Here is a 9,102-nt window from a genome sequence, read left to right on the forward strand (position 1 = left end):
TTTCTAGTCTTATGTTCTTCAACTCTTCTTCTTCTTGTTCTTCCTTCTATATGGAAGGCTAATCTTCTCCTTCAAGGGAGGAGATGAAGCCAGTGCTTAAGGTTTAATGATTCTTCTGGTTCATGGTGTTCTTCAATCAGGTTAGTTCTTTATGTTTTTAGTTATTAGTTCTATTGCCCACACCAGGGGATGGAAGTATAGAATAGGGTTTATGTTTTGCAATATTAATATCACGCTAGTGTTCTTTACTTTTCTTCTAGTAGTGTAATTCTTTAGAGTTAGGGAAGTATTCTTTGTGTTGTGTTAGAAGGGGTAGCTCAGGGAGTGGCTGCCTAGGGGAAGTATTCTTTGTGTTTGCCTTAAGTGGTGATTCATTGAATGGCTGCCCTATTAGGAAGTACTCCTTGATGTTGGTCTTGGTAATACATTGAATGGCTGCCCGAGCTTACATAAAAGGAAAGAAGATATTAATAGCATAAACATAGGAACAACCTTAAGTAGAGTTAATTGTTAACGATGTTTCGTCCATGAGGGCATCGGCACTCGCTCGATTGCCTAATTGTAGTCTACTTGTAAGAACAGCCATGAAGCAGAAGGTCATAGATTAAAAGTATTGGTGGATTCTAATCTCTTGAATTCTCTCTTATAAATTCTCAATAGTTTAGTTAGTTTAGCTTAGTTTAACATTAGAATCTACAATCTCTACAACATTAGTTTTTAATCCCTCAAACCCCCTTTCCAGTCATGTCCTTCATATAAACATACACTTAAAAGTGGAACGATACCCTACTCATCCTTTACTTATTGAGGGATAATTAGGTTTTGATACGCTTCTCTTTTGTTCAACGACCATACCACATCTCACACACAAAAAAGAGGTGGGGTCAAATGGCGCCGCTGCCATTTTAAGTTGTTTATGTTTAACGTTTTCTTTCAAGATTAGAATTTTGGATCTTGAGGTAATTTTAGCCACATCATCCATCCTTTTAAGAAAGAAAGAAGCTTGAAGGACATCTCGAAGACAAGATCTACCATCCAGGTTAGTCGAATCTTCATTCTTTTTATTTTTCTCTTATTATAGTTGCATCATAGTTTAGTTTTATTGCTTTCTAGTATAATTGCATTTAGGATCTTTTCAACAATTGAAGTTGTAAGCCAACACAGCGAAAAATCAAACTCTAGTGTTTCTTGTCTGAATCTTGACAAACGGACTATCGCCTCGTGGGCGTGGTACTTAAGCAATCCAAGTGATTCACCATAACCCTAGAAGAGACGACTTTAGACAACCGGGCGAGATACTAGTCGCAAAAGCCCAACCCAGTTGAAGAAAAGTAGTTTTACATTCTAGTATAATTTAGAATAGTTGCATAGTAGGATAGTTTATTGTTATTTTTGCATAAAATTTTCTAGTGTATGCCCCGTCGTCCATATCATCGTCCAGTAAGAACACAAGAGTGGACAAGGTTTAACAACCGACTCACAAGAATACTAGACGAGATTGATACAATGGCTGGAAGTAATGATGGAGGTGTTTTGGACACCAATAATCTTGAAGCTATCCCTCCCATGCAAACACAACAGAGGAAGAAGCTGAGTGATTTCTATTCACCAATCATTGGAGACCCACCAAGCAAGATTGTTTTTCCGAGACGAAGCTAACCAGTTTGAACTTAGACCATCAAGAATCTCTATGCTTCCAAAGTTCAATGGTTCGCATAATGTTCAAACCTTATGTTCACATGAACAAATTTCTATCGATCCTCGAACTTTCAAGAACCGAATATCGGGGATGAGAGTATCAAGTTAATTCTTTTTCCACTCTCACTCGAAGGTAAAGCATCCGAATGGTTAACTGCATGTACCGATCAATTCAATCAACAACCGGAAGAGTTAAGAACAAAGTTTATGAACAAGTTCTACCCACCCCGAAGATTGATCTGATGCAAGCCATCGACAATTTCAAAGGGAAGGTGGATCAAGAATATCATCAAAGCCGGGAGAAATTTAATAATCTGCTAGTCTCATGTCCACATCATGGTAATGATAAAGAGCACACCGCTCATTTTTTCTTTCGAGGACTTTCTACTATGAACAAGCATATGATACGATCAATGCATCAAGGTAAGTTTACATCATTGGATGGAGAGGAAGCCTACAACTTTCTCGAGAATTTAGTCAAGACACTCAACAATGGAGTACTAGCAACGAGGACGTAGCTAGAGTGGAGGGTGCCAAGAAATTTGGCAACCAAATTCAAGAAGACCCAAATCAAGCAATGCTATCAATTATGGCAAGCCTATCAACAGGGACTTGAAAATCTGAACAATAAGTTTGATCGGGTTCTCCATGAATCCTCCAAAACCAAACAATTTCCAAGCTAAACCTCACCATCCAAGCCTTGTTATACCATTTGTGAGCTATGTTACGATGAAGGCCACACCAATCAAGAGTGTTCAGATTATCTAGATACTAATGCAGAGGCATGTAGTATCAACTCTTTAGGAAGAAATAACCCGGTTCAATCAGGGACAGAATTATTGGAAGCCACAAAATACAAATCGAGGAGGAATTGTCCTCCGGATTTCGTAATCACCAAATCGGGTTCGAATAACCCGATGATCGGTTCCAAAACCGCCAAAGAACCATACGTAAATCAACGGTCATACCGAAACCGGCAATACCAAGCCAACACAAAAGAGAGAGTTAGTACGGATCTTATGAGTGGATATATTGCCCCTACGCCTCAGTCGAGCAAAGCAGTTATTCCACATCTGGAAGAAGCTATCACCACCATTGTCAATGAGCTGAAACAGACAAATCAAAGAACCCAGAAGTTGGAGAATAACTTTAGTGTCATTCAAGGCCAGATAGGGCAAATCGCTGCCGCCTTGACAGAGAGATCAAAAGGAGCATTACCAAGCCAGCCGGAGCCAAATCCGAAAGGAAGAGGTGTCCTGCAGGTGGATAACCTGGAGATTACTCAGTCGAATGCCCAAGTTAATTCTGTCACCACTCTGAGGTCAGGCAAGAAAGTTGATAACAGGATTGTCTATGAACCAGGAAAAGATTCTGCGGAGCCTAAGGTAACTTATGTCCCCACCATCCCACCCAGTTCTAACATTCCAGATATATCTAGTGTTGTGCAACCTACTGAAGAAACTGTTGCAAAAGAAGTTGAAGGAACTACTGTGGAATTAAGTAAGAAGAAGCCATCACGAGTGACTCCACCTGTCACTCCATTATTTGTTACCAAGCCAATTGAAGCCGAAAGAAGAGAACCGATATTGATGAATCCGCCAAAGACCGTTTCCTTGAAACTAGTGAATACCGAAAGGATGACCCGATAAGGAGGATTTTGATGTATTTCGTGAATTTACGATCAATATCCCATTTCGATTTGCCATCAAGCAAGTTCCCTCATATGCCAAGTTCCCGAAAGATCTAGTAAAGAAGAAGACCAACATTCGAAAAGAAGCTTTTATCGCTCAAAGATGTTCATCGTATCTACTGAGAATCTATCGGTTGTGAAACCGAAAGATCTTGGAAGTCCAACTGCTACATGCAGAATTGAGATTCTTTGGAGGAACAAGCTTTATTAGATTTGGGTGCCGGTGTGAATCTTCTACCATATTTCGCTCTACGAAGTTGGGCTTGAAGGATCTAAAACCGACCGATGTTACTTTACAGTTGACAGATAGATCAGTGAAGATACCTAGAGGAATCATTGAAGATGTCATAGTCAAGATCGAAGATTTCTATTATCCGATTGATTTCATAGTACTTTCGACCACGTAACCTACATCCGGTAGGCAAATACCAATCATTCTAGGCGCACCATTCTTGGCCACCGCAAATGCACTCATCAACCGTCGAAACGGTAATATGACATTATCCTTTGGTAATATGAAAGTCGAGACCAATGTTTTCCATATGTTACAAAGAACCACGGAGGTGTGTATCGTGAACGAGGGTATGCATGATTGAAGCGTTAGCATAGGATTATCGACTCATTCATATCCTGGCGACGAAGTTATTGAAAGCTTTCGACGGACTTCAGATTGTGAGGAACTTAGTGTTGAGTCAATCAATGCGATTTTGATTCATCACCGTCATGGATGACATCAAGTTCAAAGAAAAGCTTGAATCGCCTATGCTTGATGGACCACCTAAAGAGCTTAAGAAGGAGCCACCTAAGTTAGAATTGAAGCCTTTACCGCCTACACTCAAGTATGTTTTCTTGGGAGATTTGGGAACCTACCCAAGAGTCATTGCATCGATTTGGCTACGAGCAAGAATCCGTGTTAGTAGCACTTTTAAAGGAACACAAGTCGGCTATAGGTTGACAATTGATGATATCAAGGGGATCAGCCCTATGATAGTTCAACATAGGATTCATCCGGAAGAGGATTCCAAGACTTCTAAGCAACCACGAGGAGGCTTAATCCGAAATGAAGGAAGTAGTTAGAGAAGAGGTCGCCAAACTCCTTGACGCACGCATTATCTACCCTATTTCGATAGTCAATGGGTTAGTCCAGTTCAAGTTGTGCCAAAGAAGTCCGGAACCACGGTGATCGAGAACGAAACAATGAGTTGATTCCAACCAGATTCGACCGATGGAGAGTTTACATCGATTCTGAAGTGAAATAGCGATCAAGGAAAGACCATTTTCCATTGCCATTCATCGATCAAATGTTAGAAAGATTAGTTTGGACAAGCTTACTACTGCTTTTCTTGATGGTTACTCGGGATATTTTCAAATCCATATTCACCCCGAGGACTAAGAGAAGACCACATTCATATGTCCGTTCGAACATTAAGCCTACCGTCAGATGCCTTTTGGTCTATGCAATGCACCGCCACTTTTTTTGATGCATGATGAGTATTTTTGACGACATGGTGGAGAAATACATGGAAGTTTTATGGACGATTTTTTAGTGTTTGGATCATCTTTTGAGGATTGCCTACACCATCTCTCCTTAGTCCTTAAACGCGTTGTTGCGATACCAACTTAGTTACGAATGGGAAAAGTGTCACTTCATGGTAAAGGAAGGGATAGTGCTAGGTCACCAAGTTTCAAAGGAAGGAATTCTAGTAGATCGAGCGAAGATTGATATTATAAAGGATCTACCCAAACCGAACTGTCAAAGATATTTGTGCCTTCCTAGGTCACGCGATTCTACCGCTGATTTATCAAGGATTTCAAAGATAATTGCAAGATCGTTGTCACATCCGTTAGGGAAAGATATTGTCTTTGATTTTGATACATCATATGTTGAAGCTTTTATGAAGTTAAAGGAAGCACTCATTTCAAAGACCAATCATTCGTGCTTTGATTGGAGCCACCATTTGAGATCATGTGTGATGCATCCGATTATGCTATAGGAGCCGCTTCTAGGACAAAGAGACAAGAAAGTGCCGTGACGCAATCTATTATGCTAGCAAGACTCTAAATGGAACTCAGATTAATTATTCTACCACCGAGAAGGAACTCTTAGTCGTCGCCTATTCTCTTGACAAATTCGGACAATATCCGATAGGTTCAAAGGTGATTGTCTATATCGACCATGCCGCCTTTCGTCATTTTACTCGCTAAGGTGGATGCCAAGCCTAGGTTGATCCGATGGATACTACTTTTACAAGAATTTGATTTGGAGATACGTGATAAGAAAGGAAACAGAGAATGTCGCTTTTATCACCTTTCTAGATTGCTAGTGGAAAATACGGAAGACAATTTACAAATCTGTGGAGACTTTTCCCGATGAACGGTTGTTCAAGATATCGGCGTGCCATGGTACGACCACATTGCAAATTATCTTGTGACCGGACAAGGTACCATCACATTGGAGCAAGCAAGAAAAAGATTTATTCTACTCAAAGGCTAGATATTATTTTTGGGATGATCCATACTTATTCAAGAAGTGTTCGATCAAATTATTCAAGATGCATCCCGAATTGGAACAGAATCCATTCTATCATTCTCATCATGATCAGCCTTCTCGGGAGGACACTTTGGCCCGCAACGTACTGCAGACAAGGTATTACAAGCTGGATTCTATTGGCCTACTCTTTTTAAAGATGCAAATATTTATTGCAAAGCATGTCCGAGATGCCAATTTTTGGGTAAGACCTCGAAAAGGTTCGAGTGGCCTCAACAACTGATCCTTATCTCAGAAATCTTTGATGTATGGGGTATAGATTTCATGGGACCATTTCCTCCTTCTTTTGGTTACACCTACATTCTACTTGCTGTGGACTATGTTTCAAAATGGATTGAAGCAGTTCCTACGAAGATCGCCGATCATAAAGTCATCGTGGACTTTCTGAAGAAGAACATTCTACCAAGATTTGGAACACCGAGCCATCATCATCGATAACGGTTCTCGCCAGAACGTGTATTTGGGAATCTTATGGAAAAGTATGGAGTAATTCACAAGCTAGCTTTACCATATCATCCTCGGACTAATGGTCAAGCGTAAGTTTCAATAGGGAAATCAAGAGTATTCGGAAAGACAAAAATCCATCTAGGAAAGATCGGTCTCTTAGACTCCAAGATACACTATGGGCATACGAACAAAGATTCAAAACACCCATAGGGATGTCGCCCTATCGCTTGGTATATGGAAAAGCATGTCATCTACCCGTTGAAGTTAGAACATAAAGCCTATTGGGCAATGAAAGAGATGAATTTCAACCCTAGACCAAGCAGAGAAAAGGAGGAAGCTTCGGATCGCTGAATTAGAGGAATTGAGAAGTGATGCTTATGATAAGTCAAGGATTTACAAGGATAAGACTAAAGCATTACATGACGTAAGAATTCTGAAGAGAATTTGAACCCGACGTAAGGTTCTCGTCTACAACTCGCCTCTAGAAATTTTCCCTAGAAAATTGAGATCTAGATGGATGGGACCGCTTATAGTAAGACATGTCACACTTTTGGAGCTATTGAAGTAGAAGACATCAAGAGAAGGACTCGCTTTCAAAGTCAATGCTCATCGACTAAAAAGCCTTTTCTCGAGTTACCCATCGAGACGTGGAGGCCATTTTTCTCAATGATCCGGGTTTATCGGACCACTATTGAAGCGGAAAAATTGGGGTAAGTTACCTACACACCTTAAAGATTACATTTTATGTCTTGTTGAACCATTACTCTGTCTAGTTTAAGTTTTTGCATGACGAAGCCAAGCGTCGTAAGCTTGACTCCTTAGGATCTCATTAGTATAAGTGCCAATCGATAGCCGGGCCCCTCGATTTTTCATAACTTTAACCTTTACCGAGAGGAGTTGCAAGTCACGAGTCAAAGTCTCATAACTCTAGTAGACCGAGTATAAAATGTCTATGGAAGTAAGCATGTTGTTGAGAGATCAGTTTTGGAGTGGGAATTCTAGTCTTGAGGATCTAACTTTAAAAGACTAACATTACGCCTTGGGGATCTGACATAAAAAGACCTAAAAATTTGTTTCTTGAACTAATTACGATATTCAAATCAATGGTAATATCCTACCTTTTTCTCATCCATTTCATTTACTTCTTTATACATTGAGGTCAATGCATGCATAAGTAGGGGAGGGTGTACTTGAGAAATGAATTTCAAAATTAGTTTTCAAAACAAAAATATTTTGGTTTCTATATCAAGAGCATGAGAAAAAAAATGAATTTTAATGATGAGTTTGGGATATAGATTCTATAATGCTTAGTGTTGAGTTTGATAGATATGGTTGATATTATTGATTTCATTACCGCTTTTAGACTATTTATTATGCTCTCGGACATAGTTCTTATTGATAGAATTCTTTATCAAGGTACCACCATAGTACTTGGTCGAGTTTTTGTGTACTTTTGCTAGAAGAGAGATTTAAACCCCCTAATAAACTAGAAGTAGAATTTTTTAGACTTAAATTTGTGAGACTTGAGCTTTATACCCATTCTTTGGAGAGTTCTTACGAAAAATCCGAATCTTAGTGACTCAACATCTTTCAGCTTCTTTATGTCGTTGTAATATAGTCTCATTATTCTTTGATTTGGTTAATCACGGTGACATCAACTGGGGAGATAGCCATTAGGTCTTGTAGTCTATTCAAAAACAGTATCATATTGATAAGTCAAGTAGTAAACCCATTCAGCCTTTATCCCACCTAGTAGGACCATCATGTTAAACCCTTTAAGCCTTTACAATAAGCCATTTTTTTTTCATAAAACCCCTACCCTTTTACCCAACTCCGCACAAGGAGTATAGCCAAAATCTTTATTAGCCATACCCATATGTTTCGGTGAATATACGAGGGACACAAGGAGGAAGAAAGACCACAAAAGGAAGATTACAAGGAAATATCAGAGAGATACAATGAAGTCTATCATTCTGCTCAAAGTGAAAGAAGCTAGTGGAAAACAAGCATATCCAAAGACTAATCAAGGATATACCACTCGAGCTAAAAAAAAAAAAAAAAAAAAAAAAAAAAAAAAAAAAAAAGAATGAATGGATGGAAAAGCTAAGACAAAGGAAGAATTTTCTCTCCAATACAGAATTTGAAGAAATCTTCCAAAGAAAGAAGCAAAACCCTTAGTGTTTTCAGAAACAACCTTAGAATCCTTTTTACCTTTCCTTCATAAAACCAATACCCAAGCCAAGTTACAACCCATGACTTATCATTACAGTATGGTACGAAGTCTAGAATAGGTGAGAGGATGCTAAAGTGAAGGACCCGACACTTCATATGTGATTCACATTCTTTCCATGAGACTAATTTCATCCAAAAGTCCGTTTTTTAATGTAGTATGTGGGATGTTTGTATTCACTATTCTTTTCTCCACATACATGAGGTAAAATAGTAGACCATCTTCTGAGAGATTCTTTTTTGAGAGTATGACTAGTGAGGATTGAAAGTCGAGATTATCTACCTATGGTAAAATAGGGATTCCATTTCTTGGATAGGAGAGTATAGGAGATTGACTAAGTACACACATAAGCCTTGATTAAGAATTTTGTCAATTTTTACTATCTCCCATCATAATTTAAGAGTCTTTGCAAAGAATGTAGTTAGCAATGGAGACCGCTCATTGGAGTAAGCACTAAGTGGGTAAGGAATTTCCCTCTCTGAAAAATAT

Source organism: Coptis chinensis, chromosome 1 (genome assembly GCF_015680905.1).
Source record: "Coptis chinensis isolate HL-2020 chromosome 1, ASM1568090v1, whole genome shotgun sequence".
Classification (NCBI taxonomy): domain Eukaryota; kingdom Viridiplantae; phylum Streptophyta; class Magnoliopsida; order Ranunculales; family Ranunculaceae; genus Coptis; species Coptis chinensis.